Below are 15779 nucleotides of genomic sequence, written 5' to 3' on the forward strand. Positions count from 1 at the left end.
ACGGAGCGGTCCCAGACTAGTCTGTGGCATCTGCATTTCGTATGGGAGATGGGGCTAGAGGTGAACCTGGTAGGGTGATCTCGTTGGGAGCCGGCCCTCTGAATCACATGAGTGTCATAGGCTGACAGGATCCCTGATCTTATGGAACATCCCATAATTGTGTGATGCGGCTGTGGTGCACATGCTGTGCGACGGGGCTAGCTAGCCCTGTTGTTGACTCCGGAGAAAGGATGAAGACGATACCCAGATAGACATGAAACACAAGGTTACCCTGTCCTCTAATGCAATAAATGACCTCACGTACCTCTTCAAAGGATGGAAAGAAAAGCAAGGGGCACAACACTTACGACCAAGTACAGAAATCACTTAGGCTGGTGGACACTCTGAAGCAGACATGGACAACCAACAGGCCTTGGGATTTATACAGCGAGAACGAAGAGTCGCTGTGTGGACAGATGAAATATGTCAACTTCTATATAAGGACCACTCAGCACCCGTAGAGCATCCCCCTACCCTGCCACAAGTTGCTTTGAGCGGCATCAACAGACCATCTCCGTCTTCTGGCCCCAAAGAAGTGTGACAGCAAGGATTTGTTCACCTTCTCCCTGCCCCTCCAGGGGACCCTGTCATTCTACTCCCTGCCAACAACCCCCCTCTGTCCCTCCACACAAACAGAACAGTAGACACATCTCTCTTATCCCTCTTCCCCTCCCTGACTCTTTCCATCCCTACCGGAGACCCATATGCGTCTGCAACTACCATCTTCTCACCTCTACAATGAGTATTATCAAATTAATTGTTTTATTTGGAAAAAAATGTGTCAACTTTTAAAAAGATAAACATTACTATTTCACTTGTAGATAGAATATAAAACAATTTTTGGAAGGTGGTTAGACATCAAATATACAGAGATAAAGAATAAAATAGTATCAAAATGTAATTGTAAGTTTTGGAAAATGTAGGTTACAGGACACAAATATTAAACAAGCAGAATGAACAAGTTAAAAAATCTAATACACATTGTGAGAGCTATAGTAAGTAATATTGTATTATAAACAAATTATTCTTAAATTAGAATACAGATGATTTTACAGAGGAAAAGGATGGGGGATTCTATGAAATGCCATATATTTTAATTCGTTCAGGCACAGTAATTGTGTTGTATATGCGTGGGTCTTATAAATGTCATGTGGTAAATCTTAAACATATATAACAAGAGTTATTTTTAATAAGGCTACCAATGTATTGCGATTAATTCATAGAATCTACGTTTTTCCTCTAGTCAGAAACAGAAATTAAGTTATTTTTAACTGTAACAACTTTTCTATTTTTCTGCAACTTATATTCTTGTTGTTAAAAATAGTTTAAGCAGGGCCCAGCGGCGTGGCCTAGCGGCTAAAGTCCTCGCCTTGAAAGCCCCAGGATCCCATATGGGCGCCGGTTCTAATCCCCAGCTGCTCCACTTCCCATCCAGCTCCCTGCTTGTGGCCTGGGAAAGCAGTTGAGGACGGCCCAAGGCTTTGGGACACTGCAGTCACATGGAGACCGGGAAGAGGTTCCAGGTTTCTGGCTTCGGATCGGTGCTCACCGGCCGTTGCGGCTCACTTAGGGAGTGAATCATCGGACGGAAGATATTCCTCTCTGTCTCTCCTTCTCTCTCTGTATATCTGACTTTGTAATAAAATAAATAAATCTTTAAAAAAAATAGTTTAAGCAATTTCTAGAAATAGTATGTTTTTCACATTTTAGTAACTTATATATTATGCAAATACTGAACTAAAATTGTTAGATTCAAACAAACCGTTATGCATCTTTTGTTTCCATGATAATAATGAACTAATATAAATTGATATCTGTAAATCACAATTATATCACCTCAAATAATGATGAGTACAAGAATATGATGTATATACCTGCTGAATTAAATGCTGTAATTTTAAAGAGTGTGTACATAGTAAATTTTAATTAGTTATTTTTCACATCTTTTAAAATGATTTAGGTTGCTTTGCCATATTAAATCTTCCATATTTATAGTGTGAAAAATAACAGCTAAGCTGGCTTTAGGTTTAGAAAGCCTAACACAATACAGTCTTTTTTCTTTTTCAAAATAGGCAAGATTATAAAGCAAACTCATTTATCTCTTTGATATTTCAATTCCCACAAACATTAAAATTTATCATAACTAACCCAATGAAATGAAATACATAAAATACAAATGATGCTAAAATATTACACAGAAACTAAAATATATGTAAATATTAAATATTGAAACATAAGATTGCAAAACAAATGGTAAAAATGCATCGTGATTCAATATGACATAATTAGATCTTGAGATCACTAAGCTGTTTAATCTTCATTAATTTAGAGAAACTGAGTTTTTAATAAAGATTATTAAACATTCTCTCTATGTATACACATATGCAAATATATGTGTGTATGTATGTGTATGTATATGTGTGTGTGTATATATATATATATATATATATATATGTTTAGCGTACTGTATATAAATCCTAAGGCCTGTTGGTTGTCCATGTCTGCTTCAGAGTGTCCACCAGCCTAAGTGATTTCTGTACTTGGTCGTAAGTGTTGTGCCCCTTGCTTTTCTTTCCATCCTTTGAAGAGGTACGTGAGGTCATTTATTGCATTAGAGGACAGGGTAACCTTGTGTTTCATGTCTATCTGGGTATCGTCTTCATCCTTTCTCCGGAGTCAACAACAGGGCTAGCTAGCCCCGTCGCACAGCATGTGCACCACAGCCGCATCACACAATTATGGGATGTTCCATAAGATCAGGGATCCTGTCAGCCTATGACACTCATGTGATTCAGAGGGCCGGCTCCCAACGAGATCACCCTACCAGGTTCACCTCTAGCCCCATCTCCCATACGAAATGCAGATGCCACAGACTAGTCTGGGACCGCTCCGTTACTCTTTACTCAATCTGATGACTTGATTTCCAGTTCCAATGAATTCTCAGATAGCATGTTGTGAAAACTGTTTTTAAATGACCTGGAAAGGAAAATGATTTTATTTTTATTTAAGACCATTTGTCAAAATTAAGTTTAAAATAATGACTTTCATTGTGTACAACACCCTTAGAGACATACATACTAAACCACAAAGGGATAAGGGTCTTCCCAACTAGTGTAGCAATTTTTTACAGTATTTCATACATTGAAAATATTAATGTTGTTACATAAAGAAATAGAAATAACTCACTGGCTTTTTACAATGCGATGAAACTATTAACTTTCCCAGTCTGTTCTGCTTGTTGCATATTTTACCTTTATAATCAATTCCTTTTTGAATCGGCTTATGTACTATTTGTAATTTATCTTAATATTAATATCAAAAGAAATTGATGCAATAAAGAACTATGCTCAATATACATTAAGCAACTTGTCTGAGAAGCATTCTAGATAATATTCTTAAACAGTTTTCCTGGGGAGAAAGTGTTTCGCCTAGTGGTTAACACTCACATCCCTTCTCTGCACGCCTGGTTTCATTTTTGACTCTGGCTTCTGGGAGAACTGGATAGCTTTCCAGGTTCCTGGATTAAGCTTTCAAAATTTAGCAATTTTTAAATATCCATGTATTTGCTTGAATAATTTGTCATAATTTTAAGTTGTTTCAACAGATAACCAAATTAAAGCTTCCTAGTTTATAGAAACAAGGCTTAAATATTATACTATATCTTTCACCAAAATAAAAAAAATAATGTATATCATTTGTATTGACCACCATTTCAGACATTATGAATACGCTAACATAAGGCTAGGTGTTTTGCCTACATCAGTTAAGATTTCACTTATGATAAAGTCTATCATAACACTTATGGCTCTTTTTTTCTCTTTTAAAATATTTATTTATTTTTGTTGTAAATTCAGATACACAGAGAGGAGAGACAGAGAGGAAGATCTTCTAATTATTCACTCACCAAGTGGCCGCAATAGGCCGGTGCTGAGTCGATCTGAAACCAGGAGCCAGGAACCTCTTCTGGGTCTGCCACATGGGTGCAGAGTCCCATGGCTTTGGGCCTTTCTTGACTGCTTTACTAGACCACAAGCAGGGAGTTGGATGGCAAGAAGGGTTGCTGGGACATGAACCAGTGCCTGTATGGGATTCAGGCACATGCAAGGCAAGGACTTTAGCCACTAGGCTACCATGCTGGACCCATCTTTTTTACTTTTTTTAAAAAGTTTTATTAATGTATTTGAAAACTAGAGTTACAGAGAGACAGACACACACACATACACACACAGAAAACTTCCATTAAAAGATTCATTCCCAAATGACCACAACTAGGAGCCGGGAGTTTCATCTAAGTGTTCAACATGAGTGCAAGGGTTTAAGGATTCAGCCCATCTTCCACTGTTTTTTCCAAGCTGCATTTACATGAAGCTGGACTGTGAATGCCATAGCTGGAACTAGAACTAGCACATTTGAAACACTTTCGTTGGGGGTAGCAGATTAACTTGTTGAGCCACAGCACTAGCGCCAACTGCAGTTTTTGACTGTAGATTGTAACATGTTCTGAAAGCAGAACAGTGACTCACGTCATTGGGTTTCAGTTATGAAGATGGAAGGCCTCTGCTGAGTTTTTGGTTCCTGGCATTGGCTTGACACAGGTCCAGTCAGTATAGGCATTTGGAGGGCTGAAACAGTGGAAGAGGAACAAACCAAAGAGTCTAAAATAAAATCTAATTGAAGTTTATTCATAAAAGGACATGTTGAATTTATTTGATTCACATACTATGGAATTTCTTAGCAGCTATCCATGCTAAAACATTTAACATTGATCTTTGTACAAATAAATAAATATTTAACAAATAAATAAGTTTCAAATATAAGTTACAATAAATAAACATAATGTTATTCTCTACACAAACTGGACACAAGACTTGGCAGTGGGAGTGGAGGAAACAATGTTCTAGCACTCCCAGAATTAAGTGGGTACTTTGCTCCGTGTCAACTTTATAGAGCGGACACAATGTTCTCCCCAACCCTCCCCCAGTAAATTTCTCTAGTGGCAAATGCACTGATACAGCCTTAAAATTCTAGTCTTATATTTTAAACATAATTTTAAGATCCTCCAGATCTTACCATTATTTTTGTTACAGATAATCTTTAAAACGCTGCACTGTTAGTCTCATTTAAGCAGTTTTTTCCTGACGATTTTTAAGTGACTGTAAATATTTAAGCATACATAACCATGCAAAAAACAATGCAAGGATTTGTATGTTAGCATGAAATAAATCTATGTGTATGAAAATTGAACAATAATTCAGGAACCCAAGATGGCTGAAAAAGCAAAGAATATGCCGATTTTGACCTTGGGGAACGACAGAAGAATGAAGGAATGGTCACATTAATGTGGGACGCTTGGGAAGAGCCGTGTACTGGAAAGCAGACGAAGGGACAGACTCCATGTGACTTCAGAAGCAGTGGACCATCATGCAGATGTAGCAGGGAACTAATAACGACTCTTGGCTGGAGGGCAGAAAGAAGATGTCATTTTGTTTGAGTTGAGATAGGCTGTTTTATCAGTGCATCTGCCACTGGAGGAATTTACTGGGGGGAGAACTTTGTGTCTGCTCTGGAGAGTTAACATAGAGCAAAGCACCCACGTAAGCCTGGGAAGTGTTGGAACATTGTTTCCTTTACTTCCACTGCCAAGGTAGGTACCCAACTTGGCTTTCTGAGTTGGAGCTGCAATAATCCTCAAATACTGGCAGGTAGCTGGTTCTGGGGACAAGTGGCTTGTCCCCAAAACAGGCAGCTTTGCATCGTGATTCTTTACCCTGTGATTCTGGGGATACTGAAGCTTTTCTCTCTCTTTTTTTTTTTCATTAATTTAGATAAATGATCTTTATTCTCTCTGATGTGTGGGAATTAAAATTTCCAAAAGTATAAAATGAAGATATGCAATTTAGACATTAATTTTATGAATCCGTACAAGACAGTATCTGTCAGACTTCCCTCTGCATGCAATTTACCTGGATCTTGTCAAAAAGAGTGCAGGTTCTGATACAGCTCCATGGGGTTGAGAGTTGAAGTTGTACAGTTCTAACCAATTACTAGATGATGAAGATGCTTCTGATCTGCAAGTTATGTTTCAGTTTGCAAGGATCTACTGAACAATCTGTTTACAGTTATCTCCAGTAGGTTTCTAAATGTCTTTTTGTAGCTGTTTTTTTTTCTTGTAGTACACCTGTAAAATTTTACAGTTGATAGTGGTTTGCTGTTAATTGTCTTTTTTAGATCTAGAAGAGTTATCTATTTTTTTAAGAATAGAGGATGTTTTTTAGTGTTTTTTTTATGACTTTCTAGTGATTGCATTCAGGTTAATCTGATAAGAACACAACACAGTCATTTTTGTTTGTTTGTTTTTACTTTCTACTGTATCATAGCATCAAACACATCCCTGTACTATATTGTAAGCCAAAGTATAAAATAAATATCCATAAATGCATGCTGTTTAATAAACAGAAAAGAGTTAAGGCTTAACTAGGTGTTTCAGTAATCACCCAGTCTGACTCAAGAAACTCTAAACTCTGTAATTTTAGTGGAGTTAGTCACTGAACAATTCACAAGGACTGAGACTAACCAGTAAGTGGCAAAACTTCAAATTAGTAGTAGAAAATAAATTATATTAAATACAGAACAAATAAAAATTGAATTCAAAAACATAAAAATATAGTAAAATGAATAATTGATTTTGGTTAAACAATTAAAATGATAAAACAATGCTCCAACTAACCAAAAAGAATAAAAAGCAGAAAAAAGGTACAAATTCATAAAATTAAAATAAAAGAAAGATACTACAGCTGATATCACATAAATAAAAATAGTCATCAGGAATCATTACAAACAGGTTTCTGTAAAAAAAATAATAGACCTGGGAGAAATGATTAGATTTCTGAAAATATACAATTCACCAAAATACAGTCATGGAAGTATAGACGATCTTTATACCAATAAAAAGATGAAAATCAAATTATTAATTAGGATCTTTTGAATAAAGAAACGTAAGGTATGGATTTCATTGAATATGTACATCAAAGCTATAGAGGAGACCTAGTCCTAATTCATTTTAAACTTTTCAAAATGATTGAAAAAGAGGGTATCCTCCCAAACTCCTACTGTTAGGTCAGCATTGGTTGCCTTAATTCCAAAAACAGTGAAAGATACAACTATAGACCAATAACCCTTTATTAAAATAGATGTGAAAATCCTCAGCATAAAAGTAACTATATGATTCCAACACATCAAAGCATCACCCAGTCACATTAAACAGGATTTATCCCAGGGCTGGAGATATGCTTCAACATTTGTAAAAGTGTAAACATGACACATCGTATTTACAAAATAAAGATTAAAAATATACAGCATCTCCATAGATGCAGAGAAAGCATTTGACAAAGTGCAATGTTCTTTCATGAAAAATACCTTAACTTGATCAGAGAAGGAAGATGCTTTAATGCAACCAAGGCAGTATATGACAAACTGACAGGCAGCTTCTTACTGAAAGAGGGAGAGACAGAATATTTCCACTGAGATTCAAACCAAACAAGGATGCCTGCCTTTTCCAGCAAAGCCCTAATGTAAAGGAAAAGTAAAAGCCAGTAAAGGAAATCAAAGGAAAAGAAATTTGAAAAGAAGTCAATTTGTTTCTCTGTGCAGGTGACATGTACGTTGTTAGAAAAAGTGAGGTTTGTTTGGGGACCACTTAAACTTGACCACTGAACTCAACACTCCAGTCACCGGGAAAGCCACAGCATCTGTGGTCTGACTGTGGAGTGCATGTGTTAGAACTGGTCTCCTTTGTTGAAGCCCATGCAGTAGATGGAATGCCCAGATGCAGACGGGGATCTTAATCGATCATTGAGGCCTGCAGAAACCTCTAATATTATGGAGGGTAGAACAAAAATGAACAACACTGATGGCCGAGCTTTGACAGTGAATGGGTGAGTGGACAATCGGAGGTGGACTATGCTAACTAATGGATTTTGCAGGAATTTCTTCAATCTTGGAACAAGGAAATCAACAAAATCTCAGAGCCATGTACTGGAAGAATAGAAAGGAATATTGGAAACAATTTTCTCACCTATTCTCACCAATTCATTGACCTTCCTCACTCTAATCAGGGCTTTACACAGGCATGCATCCTTCTCAGCGATATAAACATCATAATAATAAATCTATTATTAAAAAAGGAAGGATGAGCAAAAGGAGAAATATATTGAGGAAAGTATTGTATTTTGGAATTATATCTATGAAATTCGTGAAATCAATTATATATATTTTTATATTTTACTAAATTAAAATATAATTTAAATTATGTATGTACGTGCAGAAACAATTGCACTGTCTGTTAGAACGTAGGCGAGGACTTGGTTGAAGCTAGGGAAAACCATCCCTGCCATTTGAAATGGACTGTCATTGTCGAAGCAATAATAAAAGTTGAGATTTTACCACTAAATCATTATTTACATAAGAATAGAATAAATCAATTATAGACAAAAATAAATTGATTGCAGATAACAGAAACCCATGCAGAAATATTCAGATTTTATGTTAACTTCAATTGTTTTGTGATGACTATAACCTTGAAAAGTTGTTTTGTTCTCTATTTTCTTGAAATGTATTATAATTGCTACAATCTTAAAGTCAATCTTCTTAAAGCCAATCTTCTTAAACAAAATCATTATATGTTATTACAGGTACAGGAATAACCTGTGCAAAAGGAAGAATGATATGAAAGATATTAAAAATATAACCTGTCTATCTCAGGAGTCAAAACTAATCTCCAAGCCATGCTGTTGTTTTTATGTTGTGTAGGGCAATGCTCACTCCAATGCAGAAATGGTCAGACCCTGCATTTTCTTCAAAAGGAAATGGAGCAGCAGCTGTTTGTGTGTCTTCATTTTTGTTTGTCTATTTACTCCTCTTTAAATAAATATAATTTTCAATGTGAAGTACAATAGCAAAGCTAGCCTGTGGAGAAAATAGGAAAGGATTGGTGGGCAGTGCTCTACAGGATGCAGGAGCCTCTTCTAGTTTAAAGACATTCATCTGGGAAACAGTGCTAGATGTCACAGGCAATAAATGAAGAGGATACCAAAAATGACTATATCAAAAATGTTATATTGAGAAGTGAATCATTTTATAAAGCTTCATATATCTTTGTTGGAAAGGCAGATTTTAGAGGAAAAAGACTAGAGAGAGAGAGAAAGATCTTCTATCCAATGGTTCACTCCCCAAATGGAGGCAATTGATGGAGCTGAGCAGAGCAAAAACCAGGATCAAGAGCTTCTTTCAGGTGTTCCACGTGTGTACAGTATCTCAAGCTTTCAGTCATCATCTGCTGCTTTCCCATCGTACAAACAGGGAGCTTGATTAGAAGAGGAGTTGCTGGGACACGAACCAGCACCCATAAAGGTTTACCAACACTTGGACATGGAGGATTAACTAGCTGAGCAGTAACACTGGCCCAAAAGTGAGTCAATTTAATACAAACATTGTCCCCTCAATGCTCAACTCTGTAGCTTGCTGTAGAATAAAATGTCTTTCTCTGATTGTGATTTTATGCCTGATAGAATAATAGTCTTTATAAAAATAACATTTTTGACAACCACTTCATTTCTCTTGTATCTATGTACATGTTTTATAAATGATCATTGAATCCAGTAAATTCTGCTGTTTTTAGAGAAAAAATAGAAGTTACGTCTCTAAACAATAAAGAAAAGTTAGCTATCTGAATCCAAATACACAAAATCTTGACTTCTCTTAGCATTGCCACCAACATCCTCCTTGTACACCTAATTTAAATATTGAAAGAGTTAATTGCCAAAGTGGCTATATTCCTGGGAGCCTGGAATCTCCTAAGCAACACCTGTACCCTGCCATGGGAAAACACTGCTTTTTGAAACACCAGGAAGCAAAACAGGAGATCGGAAGGATCTAGGAGTTTTTAGAATTCTTGGGAAGGACAGGAACATTCAAAGCATGCTGTTTACTGTCTACGTTGAAGTGATAAGGTCAGAATCATGAGCGTTTGCATTGTAAATCTTTATTAAAATGATAGGCTCAGAATGCTGGGCATTGTAATTTTTTTGCCTGCTTTCTGCTCCATGTCACAAAATAACCCCCAATTACGTATTTGTCCAATATCATGTAGCTACTGATTTTCACATAGATAATTGCTATAACCCCTCCCCCAATTTACTTTGTTCCATGTGCTTCTTGTTCATGGTAACAGGTGGCCACGTGAAAGAAAAATAAAATCATTTCACTTGCCTTGGAGTCTTGCTCGATTTATTTGAACCCCAACAAAAAATAATTTAATTTCTTTGTACATAACAAAAGTAAATAAGATACCTTATTATTATTATATTTGTATGCCATGCCTGCTTACAAATACTAAATATGTAATTAAACACTAAATATGGAAGCAGAGTGACTGAACTTCATTACCTGTGAGTCTTTGTTGGTGATTTTATAATATAAGGGATTTACATAAATACGATATGGTGAAATGACTTGATTTCCTTATTTTTGTATCTATTCATAGACAAGTGCATAGTTATATAAAGAAGCAATACTTACACTTAAATATATTAAATCTCTATATTATCTTTCTGTAATTAGATTTTATTTAATGTTAAGTATATTGAATAAATTACTTAAAATTAAATGTAATACTTAATCCTTCAGCATTAAAGGTATGTTCTATATTTCTTGCTATATATGTTTTGTGTTTCCTATTAACTTCGAAACCCAGCAGTATGTTTGACAGCTGGGAAGTTTTAACATTAAGTAATAAACATATATACATGATAAAGATCAAAGTTCAAATGTAATGCTTTTATTATTCTTTTAGTATCTAGAAGGAAAAAATTGTACTTTCTCATTTGTTTTCTAATGTTATGGCTTTATATTCTTATATAAATTTAATTAAAAGATAATGAAGCACTCTTATCCCTTTCTTTTAACACACTTTTATAAAACAACTTACAACTTCAATTCGTATGTTCTTTCATTTTGAAAGACAGAGGAATTTCTTACTAGCTTTCCCACTCACCACCTGCTGATGATAGCTAGAGCTGTCTCAGCCCCATTCAGGGCATCCAGAACTGAATCTTGGTCTCAAACCGAGTGTCAGATGCACAGCTGTTTGATCCATCACCTACTGCCTCCCGGTATGTGTATAAGCAGGATTTGCAGAATTCAGGTCTTTGGATATGGATGTAGGTATCCTAGGCTGGCAGTGTAGGCAGTGAGGAGACAAATGACTGCCCCTTTGGTTTCATTTTATTCCAATTAATTTCACAAACAGCATCTTTACTCCACATCAACATTCAAAACTATTGAGAAAATATTAAAGAATGCTTACATGATTATTCAAGAAAGAAAGGTGAAGAAACATAAGATGAAGAGGGAGACGGGGAAAGGGCATAAGAAGTGAATTTAAAGGGTAAGATAGAGAAGAATGATGTGGTAGAGGAGGGAAAGGGAAAAAATAAACCAAGGATTTTTATCTCATTTGTTGTGCTAGTTCTCTTTCACAGAATATCAAATCTTTCTGTCCTAGATAACTCTTTAATAATACATAATGTAAAATTGCAAAAATTCTTTGTCAAGTAGAGCCTCACATGGTAATCATGAATGTGTTATATTAATGTAGGAGTAGATTTTTAAAATCATTTTAAGATTTGTAGGAAAGAGGAATACTAGAAAACTTACAGTAAAGTGCTTAAAAAATAAAGATGTTATACTGGCCGACCTGTCTTAATTTTGCTCAAACTGATTCAACTCCTATTAGGTCAAGTCTTCAAAAGAATTTTTCTTTGAAGTTCTCAATTCCTCAACAAACCAAATAAAATAGAAAATCCTTGGGGCTTTTATTTTCTACAAAAAAGTCTTGCAGAATAACAGTCTTCAATGAAACATAAAAATAGCATTCTACTGCCTGATTTAATTTTGATCATCATAATGATCAGTTCATAGTATAATATATTTTTATCTAGTTTGCTATTTGGCTATTCAAATGCAATAGCAGATTCATATAAACTTTATACTGTTTATTCATCATTTTATGCTCCAAGGCTCAAAAAGCTTGGTACATAATAGATTGGATAAAATATTTTGTTAAATAAATGCAGGAAAGGAGGAAGCAGTAGCTACTAATGTCTAATAGTTTATGGTTCTTAGAAAATAAAAGTTGACTAAAGAAAGAATTCTAGTTAGATATTTACTATAATTACCTACAGAAACATCCTCTTGAATTTCTCTTCAAAAATGAGTTCTGTTGATTCATATAAAACCTTAACATGAAGAAAAATAATGTCATAGAATGTTTTGAGATTGACCAAAAAAATCTGACAACAGAACCTATTTATGTCTGTCAGTGATATGAACTCTGGTGTCATTACTGCTAAGTGGGTTTTTGTCACAAACACATTTTCAAATAATATGCCTACAATTAAGTTTGGAAGACATTAAACTCCTCCTTTAATTGCTTAAGACCTTGCCCGAATGCTTTATAAGAGGCTTATTCCAGGAGAATCAATTTTCCAATACAATTAATCAGGTATTTATTATCTTCCCTCAACTTAAAGTAACGGATTGCAAAAGTTAGAACTTTAAGCCAAGGTCAAGTGGTTAAGACCTTGGGTGAATATTTGGATTTCAGCCAGGATTCCAGTTCCTGGCTACACCTTTCAGTTAGTTAGGAACTTTGGATGTAGTGGTGTTGGCTCAGGAACTTTACACTGATTTGCCAGTTCTTAGTTTGAGCAACAGCCAACCCATGGCCAAACTAGACATTTAGGAGGTGAAGTGGTTCATGTGTTCTCTCTTTCTCTCTCTCTAAGCTCTGCTACATACAGTGCAGCAGACTGAGCAAAGAAGCAGCTGGGATAGACAGCCTCCTGGAAATACTACAGAGATCTTCCCTGTCATAGTTGAGGACCAGGCAGAGCTCTGATTGCTACTGTGGTTACCATTAATTACTGTGAATAAAGGGAGACTATTGCAAAATACAACTAATAGTGCTGTTAAATCAGTACTCAAAGGGACATATTCAGGAAGAAATCTTTAATCAATGAAAATCCTATTCCAGAAGTGATAGAATCAAGATTCTACAGATGCACAAAAATAAGTATAGAAATGCAAGAACTATGAATGAAGAAGGCAATATCAATCCCCAAAAGGGAATGCAATAATGTGAAAATTGAACTATGCATAAAGCGAAAATGACAAAAAAGCCTGAAAAAGAATTCAAGAGAACAATTGTAACTTACTCAAAAATAACAAGAAATAGTTGACTGAAATTAGGAAATTATTATATAACACACATGAGAAATTCAGTAAGGTGACAAAGACATAGAAAAAGAGCCAAATAAATATTAGAAATTTTGTATTAAGTAAGTCAAGTAAAAACAGAATGGTAAGTTTTCAAACAGATTAGATGAAGCAGAATGGAATAAAGGATACATGATTACAAAGAGAGCTCATTTGACATATATCAGTCAGACACAAATAGAAGAAAATTTTAAGATAGGATGAAAATGGTATTTTGGATCTCTGGGACACTGTCAAATAATTCAGAATGCAAGTCTTAGGTAATTTGAAAGAACAGAAAAAATATACCCCTTTGAAGATTTGTTCAATAAAATTATAGGAAAAAATTCCCCATTTGGGGGATATGATAAGATGAAAAATTTCCAACCACAGATCAGTATATTGAGGTTTTTACAAGTCAAACATAATAAATAAGAATGCTAAAATCTAACACACACAAAAAAAATCAGTGTACTTATAAGATAATCACTGTCACATGTTAGGTTTCCTAACAGAAACACCATAGGCCAGAAGAGAGTGGAGGACTACAGTTCACATAAAAAACTAATAATAATAGTTCACCAACAGAAGCTCTCACTCACACCGGTGAAGTAAATCCATGCCAAGACAAACACAAATGTGTATATGTGCCACCATCTGGTCAACCGTACAAATGACACATAAGGTGTACTATATGCAGAAGTAGAAAAAGGCAACCAACATTTATGTATGAATTATATGTATATACACTTGCACATAAAGGAGCATTCGATACGGATGATGATCCATATCCCAGCTGCTCCACTTCCAATCCATCTCTCTGCTTATGGCCTGGGAAAGCAAAGGAGGGTGGCCCAAGTCCTTGGACACCTGTAATGTGTACAAGACTCAGAAGTTTCTGGCTCCTGGGATCAAATCATCTCAGCTCTGGCTATTGTGGCCATTTAAGGAGTGAAACAGCAGATGGAAGTCCTTCTCTCTGTTTCTCCTTCTTTCTGTAAATATGCCTTTCAAATAAAAATAAATAAAGCATTTATTATAATTTAAAGTTAAAACACAATACCATAAATGTAAAATGAATTAAAATTAAAAAGTATATATAAAATGAATACAATGTATACAAAATACTCAGGGATGCATTTTAAACTTAAGTACTTTAAATTTACTGTACTCACAGATTACAAACACACAACTAGGTGACAATAATTTTAGTAGAAAAATTGAAAAGAGGGCAGATGATCTGAATTGATGACTTCACAATGACAGATGGTTATTACATAAGCATGAGTAGAGTTTTAGCATCAGTAGTCCTCAAAGGCAATGCAAGTTATGGTCTGAATGACTTAACTTTGTTTAATACTTGTTAGAGTCGTCAATTTAAAAAATAGCCCAAGAAAATTCCTGAAGTGAATAGCCTCTGATTAACATGTAAAACAAGTGGAATTCTCATTATTGTTTGTGGAAACTTACTATGCCACAAGCATGTTGGAAAGATTTATGCCAATTTCTTAAAATATTAAATATGTCCATTCCCAAATATGATAATGACCTATTGCTTACAGTAGTAGAATATATATAAAATGTATGTGCACACACAATCTGGTATACAAATGTTTATCATAATTTTATTTACAAATGCCAAAAGTTTTAATATTAAAATTATTTGTGAGTAACAAGAGATAAAGCAAGCGTAGTGCATTCTATAATTTGGATTAATATTCAGTAATACACAGAAATAAACCTAGTGTATTGATGACTGAAATGATGCATATTCACTACATTTCAGGAATTTGGCAGATCAAAACCTTGTATTGATTCAAATTATTAAAAATTTGTATATTTTGTGCACTTTTCAAAATTATATCAAATATTAAAAACATATGGATATAAAACATCGTTGGCTACTCAAAGATCAAGTGGTGGGATTTACTATAAAATATTACAGGCAAATTTAGAATATTGAGATTTTCCTATGTTTTGTTATGATGGTAGTTGCATATCTATAATGTTTGTCAAAGCTTACAGGAAGTTACTCCTAAAGAACATGAATTGTACTATATGCACATCCTGATAAATCTGACTTTCTAAAAAGTGTATACAGCATAGCACAATCAAGCAACAGTGATTAAAGAAGTTATTACCATAAACGAGAACTGAATATTGAAAGTTAAACACTTTTTCTGATAAGATGTATATGATATGACTTACCTACAAATATTTTCAACTTGTACAAATATATCTCCAGATTTGCTGATGCAGAGGGAATCTTTGTGGTATAATGTATTTGTATTTTAGCAGTTCCACAAGAAGGTTTCTTCACTATTATTTGCAAGTCAAACTCCCAATAACAATCAGTGAAAATCAATTACAGATTCATTTTCTGAAGAATTATTGCCTAATATCTATTCCAGACAAATTATTTACCAAAC

This window comes from Ochotona princeps, chromosome 1, assembly GCF_030435755.1.
Source record: "Ochotona princeps isolate mOchPri1 chromosome 1, mOchPri1.hap1, whole genome shotgun sequence".
NCBI classification, from domain to species: domain Eukaryota; kingdom Metazoa; phylum Chordata; class Mammalia; order Lagomorpha; family Ochotonidae; genus Ochotona; species Ochotona princeps.